This window comes from Nycticebus coucang, chromosome X (assembly GCF_027406575.1).
Source record: "Nycticebus coucang isolate mNycCou1 chromosome X, mNycCou1.pri, whole genome shotgun sequence".
Taxonomy (NCBI): Eukaryota; Metazoa; Chordata; class Mammalia; order Primates; family Lorisidae; genus Nycticebus; species Nycticebus coucang.
The window spans coordinates 173,475,688-173,490,860 of NC_069804.1; the positions used below are offsets into that span (position 1 = coordinate 173,475,688).

Genomic DNA, 15,173 nt, shown 5'->3' on the forward strand with positions numbered 1-15,173 from the left:
CCACCTCTTCTGAAATTTGATGTTTTTAAATTTTAAAATATTACAATAATAGTGAACCACTAATCTTAGCATGTAGTCAATTAAAATGCCTTTTCAGCATACAAAATGCAGAATTAAGGGATATTTTTTAACAGTTTCCTATATTCTGTATATTTTCTCAGAAACCAAATGCAAATCAGCATCATCTAGAGTGGTGTATTTATAGTTCCTAAATGTAAATGACAACTTCAATTTGATTAAAACAGGAGTGCATGCAGTATTAAAAGCTTCTTCTCCCTATGGCGTCTAGTACCAATTTCTTTCTGCCCATAAAAATCACCCTATTTACTGTGGCATATATAAAATATTCAGTTTTCTGATTTATCCTACATTATATCATCGGAGTGACGCCTAAGAAGTAGAAAGGAAGTGGAGATGTAGATCTCTTGCTGTACTCTAAGTGTAGCTAGTAGGTAAGGGGTGAAGACCCCAAACTGTTCCTTCAAGGAAGACAATTTCTTCTTGGACTCATCCTCAGCAGGCGATAAAGCAGAAGCAGCTTAATGTTCTATATGATTTCTTAAATAGGTCATGCAGACTGACACCAAGATCCATTAGAGAAAAATCCTCAAAGGTTTGGGTTATGAAAGACAGTATACTCAATGTTGAGCTACCTAAGAGAATCCTGGGCATTTGTCTTTGCAACCATGTAAAGAGCAATAGTGATGGCTTAGAATCCTCTTAGCCCATGTAGAGGAGAATGTTCAGATGTGTGGATAATATAATGAGTTTGAATTTTAAGGTGCATGGGCACCTTTATCTTCATTACAAGAAGCTTTTCAGTGATTAGCATCAGCACTAGTTGACAATTAAATATCAAAGCAGGGATAGTTTTTAAATTATTTCTTTTGTAGAAGAACTATAACATTTTGTAGTATATAATGAATTTTCAGCGAAGTATGATCAGAACAATCATATTGGAGTAAATCTCTCAGTTTTCACTCTTCTTCTACACAATTTCAGGCTTAAATATGTTCTACATTTTTCTGAATATGTCTCTATATGTCCTAAAATTACACCTTTGCTCATAACTGTCCCTAGGTCCCATGATCATCTTATATCTCTATATACATTTTACAAAATGTATTATTCTTGAAATTCTCTTTCAAATATGATTCAGCATGCTATTTGTATTTAATTTAGTGCATATTGAGTAGTTAGCAGGTGTTCTGCTGTATAATAAAGACTCTCATTTTTGTGCCTTTCTGGAGCGTGACTTCCCTCATATAACACACTTGTATTAGGTTAAGTTTTTAGGCAGACATTATAACCTTTTTTTGACAATGAACTACTCAAGGGCAGAGAAAATAACTCTTATTTATTTTTTCGAGTGGTCAGAATTTAAGACATGGTTTGGCACTTGAGATCAGCAAGTGTTTATTGATTAGAATAGCATAAAAAGTATTTTTATCCAAAAGTATCTCTACAATTTATTGAATAGAAATTCTTTAGTGTATGTTTTTGACTGCTTTGTCAAAGATCAGAAGGCAACATGTGGATGGCTTTATAACTTGGTTCTCTATTCTTATACATAAGTCTATGTCTCTGGTTTTATACCAGTACTATACTGTTTTGTTTAATATACCATTATAGAATAGCTTGAAGTCTGGTAAAGTGATCCCTCCAGATTACTTTTTATTGTTTACAGTTGCATTGGCTATTTGGGAACTTTTCTGGTTCCATGTAAAGCACTGAACACTTTTTCCCAGATCTACAAAAAATGACATTGGGGGTGGCGCCTGTGGCTCAAAGGAGTAGGGTGCCAGCCCCATATGCCGGAGGTGGCGGGTTCAAACCCAGCCCCAGTCAAAAACTGCAAAAAAATAAAATGACATTGGTTTTTAAGTGGTAATTGCTTTGAATATGCTTTGGATAGAATAGACATTTTAATGATACTGATTCTGCTGAACTATTAACATGATATGTTTTTCCACCTGTTTACATCCTCCACAATTTTCTTCTTCAGTGTTTTGCACTGACTTCTCTGTAGAGATCTTTTACCTCCTTAGTTAAATATATTCCAAGATATTTTACTTTCTTTTTTGGTATTCCAAAAGGTAATGAGTCTTTGATTTGGTTCTCAGCTTAACTGTTGTTGATGTATATGAATGTTACTTATTTGTGCACATAGATTTTGCATCCCAAGACTTTGCCAAATTTATGTATCTATTCCAGGAGTTTTTTGAGAGAATATTTTGGATTTTCAGAGAGATTATATCATCCGCCAAGCACAATAGTTTGATGACCTCTAGCTCCTCATTTGGATACCTTTGATTTCCTCCCTTTGTCTGATTGCTCTAAGACTTCTGGCACGGTGTTGAATAATTGGTTCTTGGAAAGTTGAATAGCTACATGTAAAAGACTGAAGGAAGACCCAAACCTCTCACCATTCACAAAAATAAATTCATGATCAATAACAGATGTATACCTGACTTAAACCAGACCTGAACATGAAACTATAAGAATTCTAGAATAAAATATTAGAAAAAATCTTAGAGATATCATACTTGGACAAGAATTTCTGAAGAAGACCCTAAAGATAATCACATAAGCCACAAAAATTAACACATGGGATGTGGTTAAGTCAAATAGCTTCTGCACAGCCAATGTAAGAGTCAATAGAGCCAACATCCATCTATAAAATGGGATAAAATGCTGTATGTTCTATATCTGTAAAGCATTGATAATTAGAATCTGTAACAAACTCAAACAAATCATCAATAAAAAAATCAGACAACCCAATAAAAATTTGGTAAAATAGATGAACAAAAGCTTTTCTAAAAAAGGTAGACTAATGGCAAATAAACATATAAAAAATTCTCAGCATCTCTAATCATCAGGGAAATGGCAATCGAAACCACAGTGAAATTATCTAACTCTGGTGAGAATGGCATTTAACAAAAAATTCTAAAATGACAGATGCTGACGTGGATGTGGGGAGAAAGGAACAATTATGTACTGCTGGTGGGATTGCAAACTAGTACAAGCTCTGTGGAAAATAGTATAGAGAAACCTCAAAGAACTAAAAATAGACCTACCATTTGAACCAGTAAATACTCAAAAGTGTTGATTATTTACCCAAGGGGCGGGGAAGTGAATTTGTTTTTTTTTTTTTTTTTGTAGAGACAGAGTCTCACTGTACCGCCCTTGGGTAGAGTGCCGTGGCGTCACACGGCTCACAGCAACCTCCAACTCCTGGGCTTACGCGATTCTCTTGCCTCAGCCTCCCGAGCAGCTGGGACTACAGGCGCCCGCCACAACGCCCGGCTATTTTTTTGTTGCAGTTTGGCCGGGGCTGGGTTTGAACCCGCCACCCTCGGCTTATATGGGGCCGGCGCCCTACTCACTGAGCCACAGGCGCCGCCCCAGTGAATTTGTTTTTTAAAAAAGGTTAATGCAAATGTTTATTGCAGCACAATTCATAATTTCCAAGATGTGGAATCAACCCAAGTGCCCATCAACACATGAATGGATTAGCAAACTATGGTATGTGTATATCACGGAGTACTATTCAGCCATGAAAATGATGGAAACTACATCTTTTACATTAACCTGGATGGAGTTAAAGAGCATTGTCTTTACTAAAGTAACATAAGAAGGGAAAAGCAGGTATCCAATGTATTCAATACTAACATAAAACAAATAGATAAACAACTACATACCCACATGAGAGAAAAACACAATTAAATTGGATGAGGAAGAGAGAGTAGGGAGGGGAGATGAGGGAGGGAGTGTGGTAAGCTCTCACATAATGGGCACAAAGTAATGGTATACATCACACCCTTTGGTTAAAGGGTTCAGCTACAACTTGGATTTTACCTAACAAAAACAATATAGCCTAATTGTATTCTAATAATTATTTAAAATAAATAAATAAAATTTAAAAAAGAAAGAAAATTATATTTTTGGTCTAATTTTCATCCAGATTTTTTTCACATTTTTAACTTTTTAGACAATTTTCGTCTAGTTGGCTAGCAATTGTTATTTTTATCAATAGTCAAAATTTTAAAAACTTCACGTTTCTCTGACAGCTTTGAAATGCTGAATTTTTATGTAACCCCACCAATATATTAGTCTATTTCTTGATACATCTTTTTTACCTACTGCACCATCTCAAAGGTTTATTAAATACTATAACTTTATAAAACGTAGACCTAGACACTCCTCATTAACCTCTGCTTATAATTTTCTATTTCTAGATCTCTAGCACTCGTCCTTTTTATTTCTCCAATTTCTTCACAAACTCCTAGCTATATTGCTTATAGTCATGTTCTTAATGCATTACTGAACCCAGTGGCTTCTGATCACTCTAAAATTCTTTTCTCAAGTCTAAATCTCTTCTCCAAGTTCCAGCACAATATGTATAGTATAATCCCATTTATGTACATGCATGGGATAGAATAAAATGATTCATATTTTAGCGTAAGCCAAATGATTCTTTCTCCAATATGTAGCACTGAATATGTATCTATCTGTTCATGTATTTTTTGTCTGTCTTACATTTTATAATGTGTGATGCATAAAGCAAGAGACTATGTTTTTCCCTGCTATATCTTAGATCCTGAAGGATATTTTCATGGGGTATGGCACAAAATTAGCCCTTAAAGCTTTTAAATACTTGGTTTGTAATGAATGGAAATCTCATAAACGAACAAGTAGAGATGTAAACTTTCCCCTCGGTGCCAGCTCTAGCAGAATTGAAGATGAACCCTTTCTCCCCTCCTTAGGAAACTTTGGATCACTTTAGCTCAAGAAAGATTCCTTTTGTGAAAATCACATTCTTTGAATGAAGCTTACCTTATTTTGACAAGATAACATCATCTCCTTAGAATGCAGCCTTGGGAGTGGGAAAAATTACTATGCTCCCCCGACCAACACCAAATGAGGCCCTTCAATAGAGTACTATAGGAGCTATTTTTTAACCTGACAGAATCTAAGACACTTTCTTAGAACCAAATTTTCTGGATCAGTATATCTCCTTCTGGGAATGCGTGTGCTTTGTTGAAATTCACTGGAGCCACTCATCAGAAGGTCTAATTGCCTATCCCTGGGAGACTGTCAGCCATAAGAACTGTGTCACTGATTTTAAACATAAAAGAATGATCGTCTCAAGTTGTTCCATTCTTAATAGATGGGTTGGATATGTCATCTGTGACATAACTGAAAGTCATGCCTGGGTAGGGAGCATAGAGTGTCCTACTTATAAATATAGAACTTCATTAGGGCACCCACACACTGCTGTCTAACATTTCTTTTTAGAAAGCTCTCTGCCATTTGTCATAATGAGGCCTGTAAGTCTGATTTTCGCAACCCTAAGTTGTCTGTATTGTAGATTAAGCTTCAAAAGAAAAATTCAATCAGGAGATAGTTAAAAGAAATATTTAAGATCATTGATTATACATGTACCTCACACATTTTTACAGATAAAAAGGAATGAGAGCCTAGATGAGCATTGCTTTTTCTCCACTTGTGCCACTACATTTCTATGTGAACCCGAAGTGTATTCATGTGAACAATAAACATAGAATGTAGGTGTATCCAAGAACTAGCTCCAGAAAAAAAAGTAGCACCAATAAAGGAATCTCCTTTATGAAAGACGTGTGACATGTAAAACATCAAGAGAACTTGAGATTTAAAATGGTATCTGGGATATAATCACTCTGGAATGGCAGAGTAAGGACTTCCAAAATTCTGTTCTTCTTTGAAAGCAATGAAAATGCTAGCAAAAACTGCCAAAAAGAATCTTATCAGAATTACAAAAATTAACAAAAGGGTAACAAAACTCAAAGGAATTTTTATTGAAGAAAAATAACTGAATCTCAATAAGTAAGCTTGGTGATGTTTTAGGTGTCCTATTCCCTTTTCTTATTCTGGAGTGTATACAAGTAGCCTTGAGAACAAATAGTCTCACAACCGTAATAGTTGTCAATACCAGCATTCTTACAGACACTGTCAGATGCAGTGGAATTCCTCACAAAGAATCGTCACTATTTCACCTGTATAGCAGTTTCCTGAAAGAGTCCCCCAAGAAAGAGGTAGAGTTTATTTTTATTTGATATGATTCAGTGCTCCCTCAGGTGGAAAAGTCTTATTCTCTGATTTTTTGTTAAAAACAATCAGCATTAATCAGCATCAATTGTTTAATATTGGACTTTCATGAAATGGTGGTATCAGCAGTGACAAAAAAGAGATTAGCCAAAAATGGAAAATAAATACCTTTGGAATGAGATATCCAGGGGAAGCCTCAAACCACTACTTTTTGTGTGTGTGTGTGTGTGTGTGTGTGTGTGTTTTCTAAGGCTCTGAAAGGCAATGAATTCATACAGGGTTGTGTGAATGCCCAGAGAAAAAACTCACAGCTTTTACCTCTGACTGATCTTAGGGTTCTAAACAAGCAAAAAGGAAAAGGTAAGGCAGAATTGTCAACTAACGGCCCGACAATTGAAGGCATGTCTAAGCAAAGAGACCCTTGAAAAAAAATCTGAGAGAACTATTGGTTCAGGAATTTATGTAAACCTCTGTAATCATTATCTGTCTACTCCTTCTGCCTAGATCTTCGGATAACCAGACTGTGAAGGTATAGAGACAATACTAGCTCAGTTTAGCAAATATGTACTCAGTAAAAGATGTTGAGATCAGAAACGTATGTATATAGATCATATTTTGACAGGTGGCATTTAATTTTGTAAAGCCACTAAAGGCTACTATTGCTATGGGATATAGTTCCTGTCAATCACCTGGATGGCATGGGTCAGTAGAGAACAATAATGTAAATACATCTCTGCAGGGCAGTCCACATAATGATCTACACCAAGGGAACACTAACTGCTCCTTCCAGTGTCTTTGGATTCTAATATACATCCACCATGAAAGCCAAGACACTACCACCTAACAAAGACCAGTAGACTGGCTAATCTTATTATGTCTTGTGCAAACTATTGCAACTGCTATTTTTTGTTGAATCTCTATTTTATACAAGTTTAACTAATCCTTTTTCAGCAATATTAAAGTATATGTGTAAGAAAGATTATATTACTTCATCAGGATGCAATCCCCAAACACTGTTTCTGTTAAATTAATCTTTTATGCCTCCCCAAAACAAAAGTTAATTTTGATAGATAAATAACTAAGGTCTTGGTGGTTTAAGTTTCCAAAAAGGGGGGAGGAGTGTATTTTTCCAATAATAGCTCATTTCCCCATGAGAGAGAGAGAAAAAACTTACTAACAATTTTCAGAAGACTGATCCCTGCTTTAAAACTTAAGAAGAATTTTGAAGAAAGCAAATATCAACAATATGTATTTCTTGAATTACTACACTCACATTTTTACTTTTCCTCTCTCTCTGCTCTATCACTCTTTCTAACACGCATGCACACACATATGCACACACACACAAACTTAACTAACTTACAAATACTAGAAAAAAGTAGTATAACATTAATTTGTATACCAGCATTCCCATTCTTCCATATGGAAAATTCTCTCCCAAATCTTATACACTTACACTTAAATTAGGAGATACTAGCAAAGCATACTATATTATCCGATGAATTTCTCCTTAATAATAATTGATTTATTTCACACAGCTAACTTAACAGAAGCAAATCTTATTGCTCTGATTCCACAACCACGTGTTGTTTATCCCAATGTAGGCACATAATTGAAGTTTAGCTAAATAAAATCCTAAAGTGATTATTTTTCACAATGGTGCATGGGAGAGAGATGCATCCCCTTCTGAGAATGACACAGAAATGTGAAACAAAAAACACTTGTGGATATGTTTTCTACAGTATGAAGAAATCAGATTGAGTGAATCATAAGAACACATAGTTAAAAGTATATATGAGTAACTTAGAGAGAATCTAAATAGTACTATAGTTTATCATTCCAGATGTCCTTGAGGAAATTTGCACCACTTCCATTTTTATAGTTATGTGAGCCTTACAGTAAATTTATCTGCTTACTTCAGCTGTTTAGAATTAAACTTCTCTCACTTGAAACCAAAAGAGGCTTGAAAAATATGGAAAAATATCCATAGCCAAACTGAACAGAGAAGTGGATAGTATTAGGTTGATGGAAGAAAATATTTCCAAACCATGTATTTGACAGCACTATGTTAAAAATTACTACAACTCAATATGGAAACTATAATAATGGTAGTAATACGGTCAAACAAATAGAAGCACAGAAAACAATTGCAGTTGAAAGGAGCTAGCAGGATGGGGGAAATGAGGTGCTAGTGGTCAATGATCATAAAGTTTCCATGATATTAGATGAATAAATTCTAGAGTTGTGCTGTACTACACAGTTCCTATAGGTAACAATGCCAGGTTGTACTTTTCGAAGTTAGTTAAGATAAATCTCCTAATAAGTATTTTTACCATGTAAAATAAACAAAAAGAAGACAAAAACAAAGGAGCACAAGGAAATATCAGATGGTGTTAGATATATCTATTACCTTGATGTGGTATCATGGGTGTTTTCATATGTCCAAACTCATTACGTTTTACACATTTAATTTGTGCAGTTCTTTTCTGTTAATGATACCTCAATAAAATTTGTTTAAAAATAAATAAGGAAATGAATGGGAAAAAATGAGTCAAAACATATAGATCATCCAAGGAGAGAGTAAAATATGAAAAAGAGGGGCTTTGGACGGAACCCTATAGAGTACCATATTTAATGAATGAGAGAGTTGACAGAGGCACTAAAAAGGAAAACAAAACAAAACAACACACACACACACAAATGAAATGATAAGAGAATCTAAACCGAATATTGTCTCACAAGCCAAGGGAGGAAAAAAACCTAAAGACCAGATAGTGGATTAATGTAAAAGATAATTGATGTTGTCAGGGAGATATCAGATAGCTAGCTATATTCAAGTTTATTCATGTTGTTGTGAATGCCAGTTCAAGTAAAAGATAATAAGGATGGATATCATATGTTTGTAGTGGACAGGAGATCCTAGAAAATATTTAAGAGTTGATACTATAAATTCTGAGTAATTAATTGGCTGTACAAGGTTAGAAAGGTGAAGTCATGAATGATGCCCAAATTTATGACTAGGACTATTGGTTATGCACTTAATATCATTAACTAAGCCAAGAAACATAGGTAGAGGTACTGATTGATGAAGACAATTACAAGTTTAGTTGTGGATATGCTTAGTTTTAAGTGACCACTAAACAGTTGAGTGTATAGATCAAGTAGATATTAATATTTGAATATACACTATTAGAGCTCAGAGAATAGAACTGTGTTAGAGATATAATACTGTGAGTTGATCGATCATAGCTTAACTCAGGGAGTGAATGAGATTGTCCATAGCAAAATGAGACATGAAGCGGGAAAAGAAGGGATACCTAAGGAATTCCATGTTTTAAAAACCAGCTAGAAGATAATAAGTCTATAAAGGAGAATAAGGAAAAAATGGCTAGAGATGTAGTAGGAGAACCAGGGATGTGTGGCTACTCAGAAGCCAAAGGGATGTTCATGACAGAATGATTAATCCTGTCAAATAGAAGAGTGCTATCTAGTGAAAGGATAACCAAAGCTACTAACTGGATAAATATGGAGGTCATTGGTAACCATAAAGTAACCCATTTTGGGGGAAATATTGGTGGAGGGTAGGAACAGACTGGAGTGGTTTAAAAAATAAATAGTATGAAGAAGAAAAAGAAAAGAAAAGAAAATAGTGACTAATTCTCACATAAATTGGATTTAACTTTGACCAAAGTACATTACTTAAACATTAATTTTTAATTCAACTTGTTAATATGTTGTTTAGGATATTGCATCCTCGTTTATAAGTGACATATGTTTGTAATTTCCCCTTTATAATAACATATTTTCTCAAAAAAAATAGTATGGTCTGGGCAATGTTTCTTTCTTTTTTCTTTTTCATTTTTTGAAATGACCCCAAACTCAGAGGCAACAAAAGGAAAAATTGACAAATTGAGTGACATAAAATATAAAAGCTTTTGCATAGCAAAGAAAACAATCAATAGAGTAAAGTGACAACTTTTGGATTGTGAGAAAATATTTGCAGACCATTATCTGATAAAGTGTTAATACCCAAAATATATAAGAAATTAAAACAACTCAACACCAAGGAAACAACCCAATTAGAAAGTAGGCAAAGGTTCTGAGTAGGCAATTTTCTAAAGATGACATACAAATGGCCTACAGGTATATGAAAAAAATGCTCAACATCACTAATTATCAGGGAAATCATAATCACAATGAGATATAACATTACAACTATTGCAATGACTACTATCAACAGTCAAAAAACAACAAGTGTTGGTAAGGATGTAGAGAAAAGAGAATTCTTGTACACTCTTTGTGTGAATGTAAATTGGTACAGTAATTATGGAAAAAAGCATTGAAGAAAACTCCCATATGATCCAGCAATCCTCCTTTTGGGTATATATTCAAAGGAAATGAAATTAGTATTGTTACAGAGATATCTGTACTTTTGTGTTAATTGTAGCATTATTCACATTACCCAAGATATGGAAACAACATAAATGTCTGATAACAGATAAATGAATTTAAAAATGTAATCTATTTCAATATCCATTTGGACTCAACTAATATGAATAGAAGAAACTCGAAGATACAGAAAGCTGACAGTAATGTATTTTATATCCAGGCTTACCTTAATGGATAGATCCAGAATCCAAGGATGTAAAGAGCTGAATATTCCATTTCATTTTATATAAGATATTTGAGAATTCGGGGATTTTGGTTATCCACAGGGGTTCTAGAAACATTTACCAGAGAAAATAGAGGGCCAATTACATGTTAAATGGAATATTATTCATTCTTAAAATAAAGAAAAACCTTCTGTTTGCTGCAATATAGGTGGGCCTGAAGGATATTATGCTAAGTGAAATAAACCAAATACAGGGGGAAAAAATACTGTATGATCTCACTTATAGGTGAAATACAAAAAAGTTGAATTCCTAGAGTACAGTGGTGGTTGCCAGTGTGGGGGATAAAGGATGGGGATGAGGAGATGTTGACTAAAGGGTATAAAGTCTCAGTTACATAGGAAGAATAACCTCTGAAATCCAATGTACAGCATGATGATTATAGTTAATATCATTGTATAATAATTTGCAAAAATAATAGAGCCTAAGTGTCCTCACCATATATACACAAAAAGTAACTATGTGAAGTGATGAATATGTTAATTAGCTTGATTGTGATAATTTGACAATGTTTATGTAAATTAAAACAACACATTGTACACCTTAAATATATACAATTTTAATTAAAAATTAAAATTTAAAAACACAGTAAATAACTTATGGGGTAATGAAGATAGCAAGTTTAGTAACTCGGCATATTGGCCTCTGAAATGAAGAACAATCATAAAGAATTGGTAGACAGGGAATCCCTTTGTTAAATTGTATCTCTATTTTTTTACTAACCATCTTATTCATGGTCCTGCTAACACTGGTATGAGGTTGACACGGACCATAAAATTTGTTGAATAGAATTTTGAGGAGTTTGAGAATTCTTTCCCCCTATAAGCCATGTGTAACTACTGGGAATCACATGAATAAATCTAGATTTTAGTGAGAGTAAGAAAGTTTCTAAGGGAAAAATGAACAAATGGAGACAAACTAAGTAATTATAATAATAGTGCAAGTAAGAGATGATAAATGTCAAAAATAAGGCAACAGTGGACTTAGAAATATTAATGGCATATAATTAACAAGCTACAAAGATATGGAAAATCTTTTTTTTTTTTTTGAGTGGAGATGTGTTTATTCAACCACATTAAATGCATATATAGGAAACTTCTCCAAGAGCTGGTGTCCTGCACTCAGCATTGCACATATAAAAATATATGACTTTCAACACCTTCACATTTGAAACATCAGAATTCACTACACAAGTTTTAAACTGACAGAATTCAAGTTCTGAGTTTTCATATAGCTTTAACTTGTTTACACTCATGTTTATTTACAACATGGACAGAGAATAAGGGTTACTAAGGCCATTTTCTCACTGTGAAACACTGCAAAATATGTACATAATACAACCTAATATAGGCAAAGTTTCTAAAAATCATCTTTCTTGGCTTAACATAATTGAGTAGCAGTAGGGGTGAAGAGGTGGCCGCACCAAGCCACACCACAGGGCCCTGTGGGTTTGCTCTTCCACTGAGCTGGCTGGGGCTGGGTTTGAACCCGCCACCTCTGGCATATGGGGCTGGCGCCCTACTCCTTTGAGCCAGCCACAGGTGCCACCCCACCAGGTATTTTTTGTTGCTGTTGTTGTTGCGGTTTAGTCGGGGCTGGGTTTGTGCAGCTTCTGAGTGTGATGGTTGCAGTCTTTGGACTTCCGGGAGCCCTTCACCTCAGAGCCTTTGTAGGGAACACAGCGGTATGCCTGTCTTGGCAGGGAATCGCTCGGGCTCTGAGAGAGGCTCTGTGACTTGAAGCCACCGGAAGTGGAGCCACTGTCACTTTTCCTCCTTTTACGAAAAACAGATCATGATAGGGACCTCGAGTAGCTCTGCTCACAGCATTCTCGCCCCTTTGGCAAGCCATTCATGGGGCTGTCAGCTTTGGTTTTCTTTGTTCCCTCAATTCTCCTCTTGGTACTCTTCACAGACAGTGGGGAACAAAGCTTACCTTCTTTGGGAGATTCAGCTTGGGGGCAGGCAAGAACCCTGCTGTGCTGTCTGCAGCCTGTGCACCTCCAGAGAGCAGGCCCCAGGTTTATGCCTTTGCCTCCTGGATGGAGTGCTTTCTCTTTTTCACCTCACCTTCCTGGTGAGTCACATCAACCTTTTTCCGTGTATAAAACTGTAGGATTTTAAAGCAGATTTCTTGAATTTCTTCTTTAGTTGCTCCAGACAAAAGAAACCAATGAGGACGAGTGGGCAGAGGGATCTCCAGCGTCTGCGTGGCGAAATAGATGCAGGTAGAGATAATGCTCTCAGGCTGGAACCACGAGAAAACATAGGTGTAAAGGCTGTCATTCATGTAATTCCATTACGTCTGGACCAGGTGTTGGGAGGTACATAACGATTATCTTATGAGGATGTTTAACATGGATGCAGAAACCCAGCTCTTTGAGAACTCGTCTTTCTGCTTTTATAATTTGGTTCTTTAACTTAACACAATCTTGATCCAGTAGTAAAGGCATAGGTTTCTTTTTCTCTCTGAGCTGTTGAAGTTGATGAAACAGGTTGATAACATCTCTTATGGGTCTTGGAGCTTCTTCTGTTTTGGAGGCCAGGTGAACACAGGCCATTGACACATGCTCCATGGAATGCTTCACAAAGTACTTGGTATAAAAGAAGCACTGGAACAGCACCTGCCCAGTAGCCATGGCCACCTGGATGAGCTCCCAGACCACCACTCGGAGGTCAGTCTCCATGTCTGTCTGCAGGCCACTCGACATGGACAGCGTGAAGTGGAGCTTGTTGTAGGGCAGCAGGCAGTTCTCCAAGGTGATGAGCACCCCAGAGTACAGCCTGTCCCCTAAGCAACACCCTCTGTGACCCAGGGGCTGCGCTCCCCAAGCCCCGGCCCCTGCAGCAGCAGCTACCAGCCAGGAGCCCCAGTTGCCGCCACCATGGCCCAAATATGGAAAAGTTTTTTTTTTTTTTTTTTTGCAGTTTTTGGCCGGGACCGGGTTTGAACCCGCCACCTCCAGTATATGGGGCCGGCGCCCTACTCCTTTGAGCCACAGGTGCTGCCCCAGATATGGAAAATCTTAGTAACGATTTACCTATAGTAATCCTGAGTTAATGGTGGTGTCATATAAGAAACAGGAACACAGAAGGGACAAGTTTATGAATAAGGCAATGGTTGAATATGGATATATTTTACTTGTGAAATACCCAAGTGGAAATGCATAGTAGATGTTTGGGTGATGGGGACAGAGGATTAATTGTCAATTTCAAATAAAGGGACACTTTTGTTTCAAATCTATATTTGTTTTCATTTTCCTAGACTGAATTTACCTACTGGAAAATATTTTTATATTAATAAAATGTACAGTTCTATAATTGAGACAGCTTCAAATTTCTAGGTAACTGTATGCACCAAGAATTTTACAAAATAGTTATATAATTTCATAAAATCCCAGAGGATACTTCATGGGAAAAACAACTACCAAAGAACCCAAATGTATTGACATTTGAGCTGACAACTCTAAAAGACATGTTTTTATTATTGCAGGAAAATAACTTCTTGACTTTGTTATTAATATAGTCTCTCTCATCTATGCTTAAAAATGTCTCACCAAGATATATAACTGCTGGAGTCCCACCCTGGGGAAAGGGTCTGTTAAGACCTATGGATCTGGCAGTAACAGACTGAAGAAATACAAAGTTAGAATCCATGAGAAAGAAAGAGACAAGACATACAGAATAGAATTTTTAAAGGTTCGAACACAAGGGACCACCTCCAGTTTATGGGGTTCTGACAGTGGCCCTGAGTTTCAGTTCTACTCAACTTATATTGAAAGTATTTACTCATTAGCCCAGAGGCTAAGTTGAGGAAGGGAACGAAGAAACACCAGCAGTTTCTGTGAGCAAGCGTATCAGCTCCTGTTGTTTCTATAATCACTAAGCTGAGTATCTTGAGAAATCTGGAACTTAAGCCTTGTGTGGGGGAAGCCTTCTGTCTGTGGTCACACAGACAGAGTCTTAGGGGGGTGTTAATCCCACCAGTTCACTGTGGAGTAAAATACCACTGGTGTCAATATCCTCTGAAGAATCACTGGGAGAGAAGAATTTTCCTCTCATCACCACCATAGAGATCTTTTACCGGTATTTCAGGCTTGAGCTATTGCCTTCATCTCTGCCCAAGCCAAATACAAACCTCCACAATGGGTATTTGTGTTGATTGTTTACTGGGCAGGAAATAGCCTAATTAATGTATTTTGCCAGGCCTTGCCACAGCATCTTCTGTGGCCATTATTTTCTTCAGAGGGTTCGCAGAACCAAGAGGGATGTTTGTAAGCTGTATCCCCCTACAGCACAGGCCTCTAGGAAAATCAGGGAACTTGCTCAGATAAGAAATTTAGCAGTGGCTTGTTTAAAGTTAACTGACTTTCCTTTGTTCTGACTCACTCAGTTTACTTTTTTTTTTTTTTTCATT

General features: G+C 36.2%; 1 pseudogene; it reads right to left on the bottom strand.

Annotated features, from left to right (window-relative positions):
* Positions 1-12,342: 12,342 nt before the first annotated feature.
* Positions 12,343-14,827, bottom strand: LOC128577090 (cyclin-L2-like; annotated as a pseudogene).
* Positions 14,828-15,173: the final 346 nt, after the last annotated feature.